The sequence below is a fragment of the Ambystoma mexicanum genome, chromosome 3q, assembly GCF_040938575.1.
Source record: "Ambystoma mexicanum isolate Mex_15411 chromosome 3q, UKY_AmexF1_1, whole genome shotgun sequence".
Lineage (NCBI taxonomy): Eukaryota > Metazoa > Chordata > Amphibia > Caudata > Ambystomatidae > Ambystoma > Ambystoma mexicanum.
The window spans coordinates 1,013,281,559-1,013,299,871 of record NC_090926.1 but is presented as its reverse complement, the minus strand read 5'-3'; the positions used below and the strand labels follow the sequence as shown (position 1 = coordinate 1,013,299,871).

The 18,313-nt window shown below is 49.3% G+C and overlaps 1 pseudogene; it reads right to left on the bottom strand.

Moving 5' to 3' along the window:
• Positions 1-12,996: 12,996 nt before the first annotated feature.
• On the bottom strand, positions 12,997-14,035 carry LOC138583180 (small ribosomal subunit protein uS2-like; annotated as a pseudogene).
• Positions 14,036-18,313: the final 4,278 nt, after the last annotated feature.

Genomic DNA, 18,313 nt, shown 5'->3' with positions numbered 1-18,313 from the left:
CTCTCCCCCCTACCCGGAACCTGCTCCCAAGAAAAACCGAGCCGGGCAAGCCTAAGAACGGGACCGGCGAAGAGGCGCCCCTCGGCCCCACAAGATGGCGGCGCCCGTGGCGCTGATGGGGGAGGGGGACTGGAGCTCCCGGACGAAGAGACTCTGAGACCCGGACGGACCAGCGGAGACCACCTCCCGCTTGCCCTATCCTAACGCTGTGAAGACCCACCCCCGAACTGCTGGAGATTTGGCTGAGTGTGTGGCTGGGCCGCGGTGCGAATTGAGAGCGAGAGGCGGACACCTGGGCGAGCGGGTGCCCCTCTCCTCGGCCGGCGTCCTCGGAAGCCTTACCACGAGCGAAAGGCGGCGAAACAACGGTACCGCTTGGAAAGACTGGGAGACACACCACGCGACCCCGTCGTGCTGAGCCAGAGGAGGAGCAGGAGAGGCGCCTGGAGCTGGAGAACGGAACGCAGACTGTGGCGTCCGCGGAGGCCTACCGCGCAGGGAGGTGAGTCCAGGGTCCGTGCGGCCGCCGAGGAGGTCAAGCTGCGGCCCCCGCCACTCCCACCCCCAGTGAGGCCACACTTTATCCCTTGACTGCCGCGAGCAGGAAAAGGCTCGCGACACCTACGGAGCAACTTCTCCCCACTGCAACTGGGTGGCTGCACACGCAGACGAAGATTGCACCCCACAGTCGCAATCTGAGGCGACGCATAAGCCCACGACAGGAACTAAATCGTGGCTCAAAGCAAGCTTGTACCCTACTTAACACTGGATCTACAGGCAGAGATGCCCCCAACTAAAGCGAAGACAAAACTGTCAACGACAATGGACTCCTACACGACGGTCAGGCCCAAACAGCCGTTACAACAGGCCCCAGACCCCAATGCAGCGCAGTCGCAGCCGGAGGCGGAACCCAAGGACACAGTGGTCCTTCAAGCAATTGCAGCACTGCGCACCTCTATCGAAACCAAAATAGGGGAAATGAGGGCGGACATGCAACTCATGCGACAAGATGCCCGCAACCTAACGGAGAGAGTAAACACGAATGAAGCTACCCTGCGAGACAACGTCACTAACACCTCAGACCTAAAGGCAAAGGTAACGGAATTGGAGCTGAAAGTAGCGAGGCTGGAGGCGAGATCTGAGGATGCGGAGGGCCGCGCACGACGCAATAATGTCAGGATCCTGGGGGTCCCGGAAGACATGGAAGGCTCGGACCCCACAGACTTTGTAGAGACATTGCTCCTACAAGAAATCGGAGCTGGGAAACTTTCCCAGGGGTTCTCAGTGGAGCGTGCCCACAGATCTCTCCAAAAGCGTCCCCCCCCGGGGTCGCACCCGCGCCCGATAATAGCAAAAATCCTCAACTTCCGCGACAGGGAAACAATACTACGCCACTCCAGGGAAGGCGAAGCGATTAGAAGACAGGACTCCAGAATAGTCGTATACCCTGATTACACCCCTACGGTACAACGAGCCAGGAATTCCTTTATACCAGTGAAAGCCAGGCTACGAACACTTAACATAAAATACATGCTGCTCTACCCATCTCGCCTTAAAGTCTTATACAAAGGGAAGGCAATCTTCTTGGAGACCCCGGAGGCGGCAACCATGTGGATGGAGCACAACAACTTGGCCGGGAATGGAGAGGACCCTCAAGAAAACAGATAGGAGCGAAATGGACAACAAAATGTACACCCATGAAATGTCCCACATTGATGATGAGACACTCAACCGGATACTACAAGGGACCGCACTGAGATTATAGCTACGTCGGGCAGGACCACGAAGAACCACGAGCAAACACACCGCTGACACGCCCCTCCACGGCAAGTGCAGGTCAAATGCCTACACACCACCCGCGCAGAAAGGCCTGGAGAGGCCCAGAAGGCCCGGGAGCCCCTGAGCGCTGCAAGTTAGAAGCAACTGCTGGGGGCAGTTTGCAGTTAGACATTTTTGGTTATTCATCCGTTCAGATGAAAGTTACAACCGTTGGTAAGTCTCCAGAATGTATCAACCTGAATGAAGGGGAGTGGGCTGGAGGGGGCAACACCCTGGGGGTAGCCTCCCTGCGAAACATTGAGATCAGTAACCTCCAACCTAAAACAGAATGGCGGGAAACACGAAAATAATGACATGGAACGTGAGGGGCCTCGGTACTTACCTCCGAAGGAATAGAATTAAGTCATATATACAGAGGAAGAAGGTTGGGATAGCGCTCTTACAGGAGACGCACTGCACAACGACATCTATGGGCAAACTCCAGGAGCACTGGGGGGGACAGGGATTTGGTACGGCCTACTCGAAATATGCTAGAGGGGTATACACATGGATCCACCCCCAGCTCCCTTTCCGCCTATCCAAATTTATTACCGATCCTGAGGGCAGGTATGTGATTGTATGGGGACACATCGAACAACAAGAGCTATGCATAGTGAACTCTTACTTACCCAACATTAGCATCCCGGCATACCTGGCCTCGATGTACGACATAACCACCCTACACAGAGACTGCCTTTTTATTTGGGGTGGTGACTTCAACTGTGTACGAGATCCCATGCTAGATAGGTCGCTACCACCGCCCACCACCACTATGGCAGCCTCGACAGCACTAAACACACTGATAGACAGACTAGAACTGGCTGATATATGGAGAGAACTACACCCCCATACACGGAATTATTCCTACTTCTCATCCCCACATGGCCTCCACACAAGGCTAGACTACATTTTTGTCGGCAGGGAACACCTATCCCAGATGGAAGAAGCAGAATACTTAGGAAGAACGATCTCAGACCACTCCCCCCTAATTGTAAATTGGAATCGTGCTGGCCCCAGGCCCCCCATCCCTATGTGGCGCATGCCAATAACGGCCCTGAAGGACCAGGCATTCAGAGATGAACTGCAGGACACGATAGACGACTACATAGAGCTAAATAAGGGAAGCGTAGAATATGTAAGCACGACATGGGAGGCCCTAAAGGTGGTGACCAGGGGAGAGATACTGGCGAAAGCGGGTGGCATCAGAAGATCGCTACGCAAGGAATTAGAGCTGGGCGAGGCGGAGATTCAGAAGCTTAGCACGGACCCCATAGACCAACAACAGCATGAAGGCAGACTTCGTACACTCCGCGGAGAATGCTCGAATGCTTGGAATAGGCTCGCTAAGTTCGACTTTGCCACCAGAACGAACAGGACGCACACGGAAGCAGATAGACCTAGTAGGCTCCTGGCCTGGCTCTGCAGGAAGGAGCACCCCAGACACACCATTACCCTGATCCAAGATGAACAGGGCAATACACACCAGACTCAACAGGAAATAAATGACACCTTCAAGAATTACTACGAACACCTATACTCCCACGAAACAGAAATATCTGGGGACTACATAGCGGACACCTTAGACGAGATAGGGCTGCCTAGGCTCTCCCCTGAGCAGGCCGAGGAACTAGAGGCAGATATTACAACAGAGGACATTGCCGAAGCGATCAAGGCACAAGCTGCGGCTAAAGCCCCGGGGAGCGATGGGTTGCCCTCGGAATTCTACAAAACTTATAGCTCCTCTTTGACACCACTCTTACATGAGGTCTTCCAGGAAATATACGAGCGAGGTATCTTACCCGACAGCATGAAGGAAACCCTAGTGGTCCCAGTTCTTAAGCCGAACAAGCCAGCGGAGCACTGCGATTCATACCGCCCGCTGGCCATGCTCAACCACGATGTTAAATTGTTAACCACAATCCTGGCTCAGAGACTGTCCAGACAGATAGGAGACATCGTACACTCAGATCAGTGTGGGTTTGTCCCAGGCCGAAATACAACCATGAATTTACGCAGACTTCAACATGTTATTGCACAAACTGATACGATCACTGAACCCTACGCCCTGCTGTCACTAGACGCCATCAAGGCGTTCGATTCCATATACTGGGAGTGGTTATTAGCAGTTCTGAAGGAATTCGGGTTTGGCCCACGCTTTATCAGGTGGATCCGAATACTATACACCGAACCAAGAGCACGGGTAAAAACTGGGAGACATGTGTCAGAAGTTTGGGAGATATGCAGAGGTACCCGTCAGGGCTGTCCGCTGTCCCCCATGCTTTACATACTGGGACTAGAACCCATAGCTATCTATTTTTGGAAACAATTTTTCGATGCTGGAATAAGGCTAGGGACGACAGATCACATAATCTCACTGTACGCGGACGATGTGCTTTTGTACGTCAGGGACCCCCACCTCAACGTCCCAACCATACTGGACGTCCTTGATAACTTTTCCAAAGTCTCAGGCATACAATTCAACAGGGCAAAATCCTGCCTATTCCCACTAGCTGGCCTTAGGGACAGATGCTCGGAGGAGCTTCCAACACTAGGGATACAGTGGCAGACCACCAGGTTCCGCTACTTGGGCATCCAGATTATGCACACCCCCCAATTGATGCACGAAAATAACACTAATGCAGCAATACCCGCGCTGCGAAGATCAATGTCCTTCTGGGCAAAGCTCCCACTGTCGGCAATGGGGAGAATTTCGGTGACCAAAATGATAGTCCTCCCTAGGCTCTTGTATAGGTTCCAAAATGTGCAATATTACATCAAGAGCTCATTTTTCCGCCTCTTGGGGTCCATAACACGAGATTTTATTTGGGGGCGGGGCAGGCACAGAATAGCACACTCCACACTAGTTCTGCAACACGCTCAAGGTGGAACCCAACTCCCGCACTTCGAAAAATATTACTTAGCAGCCCAGCTTAGCTTTGTGTCCAAATGGCTAGCTGACGAGATCACATCCGAGACTCCCCTGCTACAGTCCCTGATTCCTCCACTGCAACTTAAAGAACTCATTTGGGCGCCACAACACCTGCTGAAAGACACACCCTTCATAGCCACTCTGGGGAAACAAATCTGGCATAGAACGAAATCACTAAGGAATCTAACACACCTGTACTCCCCAGAGATACCACTGATCTGGGACCTGTGTAGGTCAGACTTGGACTTGTTACATCTCAGGACCTGGGAGAAGAAGGGGGTTTACACGTGGGGAGATCTCTATGAAGAAGGCTCCTTTAAAGAGTTCAACACACTACACAATGTAGACGGAATACCCACCAGTCAATACTTGTGGTACCGAAAGATACGCGAAATAGCAAGACACAAATGGGACACCTGGCCAGAAGAACCTGAGTCTGATCCTCTCACAACTTTATTATATAACCTAGGCGAGGGGCAACGGCCGGTCTCCCAAATATACAGCCACCTCAACGATAATCCCAACCCAAAGGGAGAGGCCCTGAAAAACAAATGGGAAACGGACATTGGCCGAGAACTCTCGGAGGCAGAATGGTCCAGGGCGCTAATATTCCCTAAGGCTGTGTCGAGAAACCACAGATTCCGCTTTATACAACTAAATGTCCTGCATCGGACATATCTCACCCCGCACAGACTGGCGACATTCAACAGGAATGCGAGCTCCGACTGTCCATGGTGCAGGGCAGAAGGGGCTGACCTCACACATATGTTCTGGAAGTGCAACAAAGTACAATCCTTCTGGGCAAAAGTCAAGCTAACACTTGAGAAGGCAGGAGCCTCCAAATACAGATGGACTCCTGAAGAATGCATCCTAGGAACGTACTCTAGACCGGCCAAACTTAAGCACATGGTGAAACTAATGGACCTATCGTGCCTTCTGGCCAAAAGACATATCGCCATGTCCTGGAAAAAACCAACAGGCCCCAGACATGGCGCCTGGCACAGCGAACTTATCAGATGGGCCGATGCAGAAACTAAGGCTTGGGAAGACAGCGTTTCCAAATCTACCGATGACTCCAGCTCCACCCTAGAAGCATGGAGGGAGATAGTTAGAACTATCACATACCCCTCGGACGATAAACCCCCGTGAACAGGCACTAGCTAGATTGTGCTGAACTGCAAAACCTAGAAACTCATGTGGGAGGCCCCCAAACACCTATGGAAACTGCTGCACTCAAGAGCCCCCCCCCCCATACCACCCTCTACAGAAGCCTTGGCAAAAGCACGAAGAAGACTAGATGCGGAGACGGTTTATGTTAATGTTATTGGTTTACTGTTTATTGTTTGGAACACCCCCCCTCTTCCCTGCGCCCTCCCTCTCCCCTCTCTCTCTCTATCCTCCCCCCCTACTTTCCCCCCCCCCCCTTTTTTCTTTTCGCCCTTCCCCCCCTCCTCCCATCCCCCCCTCACCTTTGTTCACTAAGATATTACTGCAAAGAGTTAGCTTCATTTGGCACGATTGACCGGCTATGTGCTACTGATTTTATGATAAATGCCAATAAACAAATTTGAAAATAAATAGTAAATTCTTATCCGGTTCTCCGCTCTCGAAACATCACATTGGTGACACTCTTTGAAAATCCAAAGACTTATCCTATTATTGAGAGAGTTCATTTAGCCATTACTATACAATTCCTTTTGTAACATTTCTTTTCTAGTGCCATGAATGTGCCTTTCTCTTAACAGGTGCAGACATTTCTAGTGGATACACACGGTGAAGCAAGATAAGAAGACAGTCTTGTCATTAAAAATAAAAATAGGACTGTTAATTTTGAGCGATATACGCTTTGGCTCGAAGACCACCTCACTCACCTGAGCCTTTCCAAAAGGCAGACACTTTAGCGATTCTGCCCAAAGCCACATTTTCTTAGTTCTGTTTTTTCTATTTCTTTGTTTTTTTGCCTTGGTCATCTATAATGGGCCCAAACAAGTGTACACTAATGTAACCCCCATTTCCATGGAGAACGAAGCTATAACCAAATCTGTTTTTATTAATACTAACCAGATAAAAGGAATGAAATGAAACCTTGGTGTTAACTTCTAGCACATAAATGCCTACATGGCTGCCCAGATTACTAATAATGCCCAGGTGGGGAGGGAAACATCAGATAAGAGCTGTTACCTGTGTTCTCTCCTTGCCTACTCCATGGGCATTTCCAGAACCTTTATAGCTATAGAATTGCCAGAACAGGTGGCACACTGCCTGACATATCTTGCGACCTGTATGACAAGAGGGCAATTCCAAGGTAGGGAGGTCTCAATGGTTTGGGTGATGAAGGAAAAATCTCAACGGATGGATAATTTCATAAAAGCAGTGCACGCCACTAGTGATGTCAAGGATAACCATGAAGTAATACGATATATATTAGCAGGCCCAATAAGAGGGGAAATGATAATTGAACAGCACCAAATCTTAAAATGCAATAATGAAAAGGGAAAGGAACTCCCTGTGTGTTGGGAGAGAGGCCAACTACATGTAAAAGACCACATATACACACAAGAAGGATGGAGCAATGTGCTGATCAGATGTAAGGTGGAAGTGCTCACCGAACAACCAATAGTAGTCATCCGCAAAATAAATGACAAATGTGACAAAGAATTTGGGGTAAATATAGCAGAATGCTAATGTTGGTGGAGAATGAAGCAGGCCTATTACATATACTCCACATAAAAAATGTGTCATTGTGTATATAAAATATGGGCATAGTAAAGGTAGGAAAAAAAAACAAGGGTTGCAAGGAAATGTATGAGTTCCCTGGGATGAAAGTAGGGACAGCCATATTAATGGACTACTATTGGGCCTGTGAGGTGAGAGCCTATATGAAATTGCCTCCTAACTGGAGAGGAGTCTTTTCCATAGTAATGCTGAGCACACCCACCTTGGTAGTATCCCAAAGCGACATACAAATCACTGAGTTACCTAAAATGGATACACATTTGAGGCCTGGAGGTTCCTTCCTCTCAAACGATTTAAAAGTGGAAACTATTTCTCACAAAAATCAACTAACGCTTATTATGACATGCCAGATGAGCACAAGTTATTCAGCATGACAGAAATAGTTCTTTAAGCCATATTTCTCCCGGTTTACAGGCAGCCGCAAATGGGAAATGGCTGCAGATTACAAGATGGGAACTGTTGCAAATGATTAACTCAACAGTGAAATGCGTTAATGCCATAAGAGAACAATTGAGGGCAATAAGGTTAATGACCCTCCAAAACAGGTATGGCCTTGATCTGATAATGGCTATTTAGGGTGGCGTGTGTGCAGAAATTGGCTCATCTTGCTGCATATACACACCTGCTCACGATGAGGAAAACTTGACCTTCACAGAGACCATTACATTGTTAACAGCTATCCACACTAAAATGGAAGAGGAAGTGGAAGATACCTTAAGCAATGACTGGTTTTCGTATCTTTTCTCATGGATCCCCTCCTGGCTGGCTAATGCATTCAAGATACTGATAGTCATATTAGCATTAGTGTTTTCAGGATTCTGCACCCTGAAAATTATCATTAATCAATGCAAGAAGACGGCTAAGAAGGCGGTGGGAATGAAGATTGTTATAAACATGGACATAAGGATACATGCGTACACACAGACAACCAATGATCTACCTCCCTTAGACTTAAAACAGAGTCCTATCATCAATCCAGGTTCAAAGCGTTGGTATCCTCGAGACCCTCATAACTGCGTGGGACATTGGGTGTTCTGCAAACCAGATGGGAAGTGCTGCTATATGACCTGGAGTGTGGACAAGTACATCAAATATTCTGGTGACCTGAGGGGGGTGACAAATATATGGACCCCCAAAGGATCCCAATGGGGAGGGACCCCTGAGAAATGTGGTCGAGGTCTCAACCAGAGGGGAGAATGTCTGGAGGCAGATGAGTACATCATGTACAGCTTCGGCCCCTCCACACCAAAGGAATGACGGGAGAGTACAATTTGTGGAACTTGGCCCCACACCACCACCTTATCGTGGAAGTAAAAGACAATATTCCCTAAGACAGCAGTCAATGAGGCAGAAGAAGGTGTTGGCAGGGGAGGGGGAGAGTGAAGGATGAGGATAAAAGGAGGGTCTTAAGGAGCTTCTGGAACTTAAGGACATCTGGCTCAAGCTTGAGAGTGGCAGGGAGACCATTCCAGAAACGGGCTCCTGTGGAGGAGAGGCATATATCCCCACTCTTTGCTTAGAGAAGCATCTGATTTGCAGAGAGTTGGAGCTAGAAGACCGAAGGGCTCTAGCAGGGAGGTATTTACAGTGAGAGAGTTGTATGAAGCGGGGACACAGGCCCCATAAAGCCTTGTGGGTGATGCTGAGGATCTTGAATTTGATCCTAGCAACCACCAGGAGCCAGTGGAGAGGAATTAGGGTTGGAGGGATGTGGTCCCTGGGCTTGAGGCCAAGAATAAGTCTTGCAGTCCTATTCTGGATTAGTTGAAGCGGACGAAAGAGGAAGAAGGAAGATTGAGGCAGAGGCTGTTACAGTAGTCAAGCCTAGAGAGGACCAGAGCTCTGGAGGCATTGAGTTTCTGGGGGAAGGTGAGGAAAGGGAGAATAACTCTGAGGAGGTGTAGCTGATAATAGGCCTTCTTGACAAGGTCTGCGATGTGAGGAGAGAAGGAGAGACAGGAATCAAAGATGACACCAAGGAAAGGTGGGAGTTGGGGTCCCAATGAAAAGGATCTCAGTCCTACTGGCATTAAGTCAGAGATCATTGGCAGCGCACCATGACCGAATAGCAGTCATACAGTCAGGGGTGAGAGAGGAGCAAGATGAGGAAGAGGTGGGAAGCTTGAAGGAGAGCTGTGTGTCGTCTGCATAACACTGGAATTGAGAAGAGAAGGAAGAGATCAAGGGGGGTAAAGTAAATGTTGAAAAGCCACAGCAAGAGGATGGAACCTTGTTTGTTTGTTTGTTTGTTTGTTTAGTATTTATTATGCGCACCGGACCCTGGGGTATAAGGGCGCAGAAAGTAAGAATATGTACAGCTTAGAGCATAAGTTACAGGTTACAGTTACAAGTTACAGAAATTACCAGTTACAGGTGCAAGTTTACAATACAAGTTTACAATCGTATGGTGCAGATGCCGTGTAGCAAACAGGCGTAAGCATTATCATAGGTTCAATTAGCAGTTACTGTCGTTAGCCAGTTAATTACAATTTGCCTGAATTTGGAAAAAGAGTGTTCTAGCCTCGCGGTAGTGGGTAATTCGTTCCACAATTGAGCAGCTTTGACTTGGAAGCTAGCTCCGCCTATGGTGGTCAGTTTAAAGCGTGGTACTTGTAGGCGATTGGTGTAGGCAAGTCTGGTTTGTCTTGTGTTGAGGGACGCCACAGGTGGAGAGTGTGATAGGGTAGAGAAAAGGGCCAAGTTGAACCTGGGAAGGTTGGTTAGCGTGGAAGGAGGTCAACCAGTACAGTGCCAGGCCCATGATGCCCAGGGTGTCACAGAGCTGATTTGTCCAGATGGCATGATTGACCTTGCCGAAAGGCAGAGGACAGATCCAGGAGTATAAGAACTTATGGAGAGTTAGCATCAAGATTAGAGAGAAAGTCATCATGAGTGTTCAGTAGAGCAGTTTCTGAGCCTATGGCAGCTCTGAACCAGACTCGTGGCCGTGGAGACAGCCAACAGAATTGGTTTGATGGGTCAGTTTGGTGATGGCTAGCTTCCCCAAGAGTTTGCCAAGGAAAGAAGTAATGGCGATAGGGTGATAATTAGCAGAGCAGGAGGGGTAAGGAGAGGGATTTTTAAGGAGGTGATGCACACAGGAGTGCTTGAGGGCAAGAGGGAAGCAGCCAGTGGCAAATCAGCCATGGAAGGCGCCATGGAGGCAATGTTGTCCTTGATAGTTCTGAAGGAGCAGGGGAGCACCTGTTTGGAGTAGACTTTCATAGAGAGGACCCGTTTAGAGACCTCCTCCGGTGCTATGGGAGAGAAGGAGAAGAGAAGTAGGGAAGGAGAGAGTGGAGTCAAGGGAGGAATGACAGCTGGGGAGGGAAGCTGGAGGGGGGAAGAGGAGAATGAAGACAGAATGTCCTAAGTTTTGGAAAGGAAGTGTGATACCAGATAGGTACAGAGGGTCAGGATGGCAGGAGGAATGTGGAGAATGCAGAGGGATTGGCGAGTTCCTTGCAGATTTTAAACAGTTCACCAGAGTTGTTAGTGGCCCCGGAGATGCAGGTTTGGATGTGAGCCCTCTCCTTGATCGAATGGAAAGTCTATTTTGCCTTTGGAGCAGGCGACAGGCCAGTTTGCCAGAGGATGTGTCTGATGCCCGCAACTTCCTCTCAGTCACTCTACACTTGCGTTTCATAGAGGCTAGGTCGGAGTCATATCGGGTGTATGCGCTTGGAGACAGGCTTTATTTGGATCCTCATGACAGGGGCAAGGATATCCAGGGTATTGGTGATAGAAAGGTGAAGATTAGCAAGGACAGAGTCAGTGTGGGAGTCTGTGGCAGGAGTGGGAGGGTGAATGAAAGTGACAGCAAAGGCACCAACGAGCACATGCTTCATCGGTCGAATGATGGAGAAGGAGACGTGCAGTGCAGGCAGAGGCTTAGCAAGTGGACCAAAGAGATCCAGATGGAGGGAATGGTCACACCAGGGGAGAGGTGTAGTGAAAGGGTTAGAGATAGGAATGTCTGCGGAGATGAGAGCATCAAAGGTGTACCCAGCAGAGTGTGTCGGACCAGAGGGATTAATGATGAGGGAGAGAATGTCACAGAGGTTGCGGAAGAGACCAGTGGCCACCTCGGGAGAGTCAAGGTAAATATTGAAGTCACAGAGGAGGTGAAGCTTGGAGGTAGAGGGAAGAAGGGAAGGGGTGAGGTCTGATCCCTCTCCGAGAGGAAGAGGAAGGAAACACCCAAAAAACCGAAGTCCGAAAATAGCGAACATGAGGAGCGTGGGTTGCAGGGATGTCCTCTGCTCCCCATTTTGGTATTATGAGTTTCGGGGAGTGCAGTGTGTCCCCAGATTCCTTGACATTGGAAACGGGGGATGCAAAAAAAAAAAGTAGCAAAAAAGAAAAAGAGACCTCTGAACCGCGTTAGAGGGACCGAACCGGTGCCGCCGGGGTAAAGGGAAAGCAGCAGCAGCCAGCAAAATAGTAAGTAAGGGGGTTGGTCTACGGCAAAATTTTGATTGTTTTGGCGAAGTAAAAATTGATTTGTAGTGAAATCATCTACGGTCAATTCTGCTGTGATTATTTTTACTTTAGTAAAACAAACCCGAATCCCAGAGGAAGGGGGCGATTAGACCAGGGGTCCTGTAGATGGTGGCGAGAGTCAGCGATAGGGTTGGAAAGCCGCCAAGCATGCAGATGAGCCATTCGAAGGAGTAGTAGGATTAAGTGGGAATGATAGTACAAGGGATCCAGTCAGGGAGGATGAAGGCCACTACGCCTACAAACCGGTTAGGCCTGTGCTTGGAGAGGATCGTGTTACCCTCAGGCAGGAGTGTGTCAAAAGCAGTGACAGAGCTGGCAGTGAACCATGTCTCAGCGAGGGCAAAGTCTTCGAGAAGGAGACCGATATCAGAAGCGTGCTTGATGGCATAGCAAGAGTTGAATGGTAGCTAAGTGGACCTGGTTACCACCTTTGAAGGTCTTCCGAGGGGGGTACCGGGACGTGGTATGCCCATCGGATGTGAAGAAGGGTCAAGGGGTGGCCACCAGAGGAGTGGCGGGAGAAGGTAGGACATTGACCAGAGATGGAAGATGTCTATCAAGAAGGAGAAGGTTTGGCTGGGCCATGACAGTGTGATGGTGATAGACATTAATGATGCACCTAGTGGATGAGAAGCCTGCCAAGAGTACTTCCCATCTGGTGCTTCCATTAATGGGAGATAAGGAGAAAGGAGAGAGGATAGAGACAATATGTAGAGTCCATAGGTCCTGGGAGGGAGCAACAAAGAGGGGGCAGTGACAGTCGGCTTGGAAGAAGCGTTGACATTGTGTCTGCGAAGGGCAGGCCTGAATTGGAGACCAGGAGATCTTTTTTTTTGTAAATTGAAATCCTCGTTTTTATTGGGTTGTTTAATTCTTAAACCCATGCCAATCCATGTTATATTGCAGTAGTGCTCTGCATCAAGCATAAATTATTCCAATTCGATCAAAGTCTGATGACTGTGGGCACTATTTGAAGCCCAGTTCCCAGCCTACAATAAAACACTGCACAACACCATACAACTCAGTTTTATTTTCAAATCTTTCAGATCAAAGGGATGGTGAAGATTATGACCATTCAGTTGGTGCCCCAACCCACTCTGTGGCTTGGGCAGTGGGGGCTGCAGACCAGTCCTCTGTGCTTGCAGGTTGTGCGCTTCAGTCCTCTTGAGTTGCTTTAGGAGTGATTGCAATATCTGCACGCTCGGCAGAGAATTGCTGGATGGGCACAGAGGGCACCTGCACACCTTCTGACCAATCAGCCACCTCCTGCGGGGGGAAATCTGGCACTGGTGCAGTCCACTCGCCCTGAAAATTCTTCTTTAGTGACAGCTTTCTCAGCAGCAGCCTGTTCCTCCTTTTCGATCTCCTCTGGGTCACGGTAGAAGTAAAGATCAGGCATAACCTCCCAGGGATGCTCACGGGAAACTGTGCCCCGCATGCGCAGCACCTTGCGGGCCAGCATCCACCACATCAGGCCCACCGAGTGGGCTCCCTTATTGTTGCAAGGAATGGCAATGTCAACATAGCGCAGTGGACAGTCTGTGTTGCATAGGGCAATAGTGGGAATATTGACATATGAAGCCTCAGTCAATGGTTGGTGGTCAGCACGGGGGTCGGTTACTACCCCGGAAGGCAGCCTGGATCTGATTGGTGAAGGTTCCAGGAGTGAAACGGCCAGCAATTGGTGTTGCGCCACACGATGAAGCAAATTTCAGCACAGCACGCTGCCCAGTATTCCTGGATGAGATCACACAGACATCTAATGGATTTTCAATGGCAACAATGGCACGGACTGCCAGAAGCATCTTCTCCCAGGTACGTTTCAAGTTTATGATGTAAATCCCATCACTTTTCCTCTTGTAGATGTACTACTCCATCTGGAAGTCAAGGTTGGTGCCTCCCAGATGGGTCCCAGCAGCAAGGAACCTGAGGACATCGTCCTCCTTCATCTGCAGGACATCGAGTGCTCCAAACATTGTGAATTCCCTTTTGTAGCAACGACAGGGAATTTCTAGACAAAGTCGTGTGGAGCCTCCAACAGCCAAACGTGGAAAATAAGGAGGAGATCTTTTTTTAACCTTTTTCTTCCAGGCTTCGAGAGGGGGTAGGATAGGTGACAGAGTATCAGTTGGAGTAAATAGCTGACATGGAGAGCACCATGGAAGGAGAGAGAGAAAAAAGAGATAGAACGAAAGAGGGGAAAGAGATGGAGAACTGCAAAAAGCATGATAAGCTCACCAAGTGGCCTAGGAGCAGACAGATGCCGGTAAACAGAAGCAGACAGAGTCCTTTACGGACTCCCCAGGGCCGCATCTGGCAAGTCAGGCCCTTCTTCCAATGGGACAGATGCACAGATGCAGCGGGCGAGGGCCTTACGTTCTTAAGTCAATGATGCTCGATAGGGTGCTCTGTAGTAGTAGTAGCCGTCCTGCCTGTTCAGAGGCTGTGAGGAGGAGAAACAGCTGCAACCTGGAGTCCAGACACATCCAGCATGGAAGAGGGAGGAGTGAAAGCAGAGGCGCCAAGACAGGATATCCTTGATAATGCAACAGTCACCCTTCCTCCTTTCCTGGTTTCCACAGGGTCAAGTTGGGGGTTGAGAAAGGACTTCACAATTTATAGGTGGTTCCGGGTGGAGCCATCAGATATGGCACAACTAATAAGGTTACTAACCCCAATATATCATATATGTAGATAACTCCTATAACCAGTCCCTTTCCTTCATAGGTTTTTGTAACCAAATTTGTCATACCACGCTAATGATGACACGTTTGGCATTTATAACCTATTACCTCCATTGAAGAAATTGAGAGCTCTGAGAATCTTCTGCTTGTTGCTGTCCGTGTTGTATATGATTGATAATAAAACAGGCCTTTGTCATTTACTTTGACACTTCCATGTATTTGGCCTGGGACTTCTAGGCCTATCTGGTGTGCTTAAGGGCTTGGACTTTCCCCCCGTGCCATTACAGCTTTTGACATGGCCAACCACACATCTCTCCTCTACACCCTGACCTCATGCATTGCTTTCCATGTAACAGTCCTGCCCTGGTTAGTGTCCCACCTGGCACTGGCAGACCAGCTCGTGCAGATGGAAAGCAGCTGATCCCTCCTATGGCCCGTAACCTATGGCATGCCACATGGGTTCACTCCCCTCATCACAGTCATTTCCATTGATGACATGGAACCATTAAGGGACCTGCTTGCCATCAGAGCATCAAGGTATGTCAATATGCCATTGATACACTGCTCTACCAGGAGGTCAACTGTGCCAACAAAAGCCACTGTCCCAAAGTCTGCCTCCCTCATTCAGGCATATGTTGACAAGTGCCTACCTGAAGCTGAAACCCAGAAAGCCAGGAAATATCCTACGCCAAGTATATCTAGACACAACCTAATCCAAAGCTGTCTGACAAAAATCAGGTTTGAGTCCCGGTGCCAAACCTGTTGGCCTGTTATGAACCCTTCTGTGTAAGATAAACAGCTTTAAAGCAGCCTGAGGCTTCAGAACAATGGTTCAAGCCCTCATCCTCACCCTCCTGGGCAGTGAAGACACACTCCATGCAAGTGTACCAGCCACGCCCTTGCATCACTGAAAACATCCAACGTGCCACAGACTCCCTCATCAAAAAATAAAAACTATTTGACCACATCACACCCATATTTAAAGAGCTGCAATGTGATATTCGTACAGGCTTACAACCCCTCCAGGAAAGACAGCCTGCATCGCACGCAAGGCAGAAAAAACCTGATTGCCCCATCTTATCTGGCCGAAACATTCTAGAGACCAGTGAAAGACAATAAGTCTTGACATCACAAGTCTAGCTAAGAAGCATTCTCGTTCTGTGCTCCAATGGGAGGATAACTCACGGGCAACGCATGTGTTAACACAGGTTCGAATCCCAGGCTCTAGCCTACAATAAATGAGTTATAAAAACAATTATAATGCTATTGACAATCATTCGGTTCCATCTCAGGACATATACCTCCTTTCTGAATTACAGGAAGGAAGTTTGAGACTCTTCAAAAAACATATTTTCATCGTCTGATCAGTTGCTACTGGTACAACTCTCCCAACCCTTGCTCTAGTGCACACACACTCCTTTGTACACTACTTGACTGTTCCAAGCTAGGAACACCCAAACACAAATAATAGTGGTTGTCAGGTCTCTATGAACCATTTCACTAATCCCACAGGTGATTCTCACTCTGGGAGGGAGTCTTGTCACTGGAAGTCCCCTAGTCCTCATTTTAGCCTTACATTAAATGGTGATAGGGGCAGTATTTCCTCCAGAAACCATAAAAGCATACCTGGAGGAATGTAAAGTTGTTAAGGGTCGTCTCTTGATGTGTGGCTCTGCTTCCTGTCTCTCTCATCAGGGGGTTTAATCTCCTTTGAGCTGGTGAGCCGAGGTCGAGAGCCAGTCTGCAGCAGCGTGCAGCCTATCCACTTCATTGTTCAGGAAGTGCCTATATCTGACCCAACACACCGCTCCGCGGTGAGCGGAGCTGGTGAGCCGAGGTGCAGACCCAGTCTGCAGCAGTGTGCAGCCTATCCACTTCATTGTTCAGGAAGTGCCTATATCTGACCCAACACACCGCGGAGCTGGTGAGAGGAGGTGGAGAGCCAGTCTGCAGCAGTCTGCTGCAGACGCGAAGCAAGAGCTCAGTGGAGCCGGAAGTGCGGCCAACCGCGACCAAAGGGAAAGCCATGCCAATGCCTACCCCCAAGTTTACCCCGCAAAGTAAAAATGAGAGGAGCGAGGCGGGCCTGATCACAAACCCCCGCCTAGTAAAAGAATCATCGAAGCTACGAACCCGGAAGGCTCCCGGGAAGTAGCGGACCTGCATACCGAAGTGCCACAGGGAGCTAGGGGTAAGAAACAATAGCTACTACCGCTACCTGCACCGTGGCCAGCGGCGAAAGTCCCGAATGTCTGGTGGATGGTTCCCCCCAGCTCTCCGACACCACCGGCGGGGGAGGGCCCGGGAGCTGGAGCACAGGTTGAGGCCAGCGACCGCGAACACAAGGAGACCAGCGCCGCAGAAGATACCGCCGGTGAGGAAAGAAGGCCGCGCCCTCTTCCATCTCCGCTGCCGTGTGTAGTCCGCCTTCCGTCCACGGGACGAGTGGATCCAGTGCGAGGGCTGTCGGAGGACGGCCCTCGCGTGGACCGAAGCGGGACCTCGGCGGTGGGGAGAGGTGGAGGGGTGTGACCTCAGGAGTCGAACCCTGGGAGGTGCGGAGCGGTGACAGCATTGCCAACGCTGCACCCCCGCTGGTGGGGAGGGATAAGGAAGCCCCATGTGACGGGACCCCACCCCACTCCCCTATCAAATCGATGACATTAGATGGATAAGCAAGCACAGAAGAGAGCCGACACACTTGCCGAGGCAGGGTGAGGAAGAGCAACAAAGGGGCAAAAAACACACCGAATCTTTAGATTACACAATAAGTCCGCATTCCCAAAACAACGTAAAAAATTTAACAACGACGCCTTTGGATTCAATAAACAGCAGGGACATTGTGCAGAAGATCATCAAAACCAAGGCGATGATTCACTCCATCAACAAATGCCAAGTCCCCTACTCACCCAACAGGGCCAAATCAGCAGCTGGTGAGAAATAGCTGGACAAGGGAAATAAAAAGATCATTGAGATCTCTATAAGTGAATCAAATTCAGAAAGGGAGAATGATGATGTCTTTGAAGATGGAGATAAAATTTCAGCGTGTAACACGGCTAGCGAACAAGAAGACTCCAACAAGGAAACAGAGGGGGAGCAACTAAAGTTAGCAGCAAATAAACAAAGAAAAAAAAGAACTAAAATAATAAAGGGGCAAAAACCACCAAAGACCAACCCGAATCAAGCAAACAAATTCCCGACTAAGGATCTGAAAGACAGGGGCAATGATGGAATAAAGGTGATCAAAAGGAGAGGAACTACGCCCAGAAACCTGCCTACTCCACTACTATCGTGCCCACTAAAGGCCTTTTTCACCCAACAATATAAAAGAAAGTTGAAGCCTGAGACCGAGGTTTGCAATGCAGAGATGCTTGAAGTGGCACAAGAAAACCAGCCGGGGTTGAAACTGAGGAAAACTGACTCAATTGGGGCACCAACAGCAAAACCGGCAGAGGAAAAGACCCAACAGCTAGCAAACTTGAACAAAAGCAGTATGGGAGAAAACACAACCCCAAAAATGAAAAGGGGGGGAGCAAACGGTCCCGGGCATAACAGAAAACGACACTGTCCCGATGGCCAGAGCTCCAAATGTCCTACTCAAAACAAACAAAAAGGGGGTGCAGACGAACTCAGCCGTCACAAA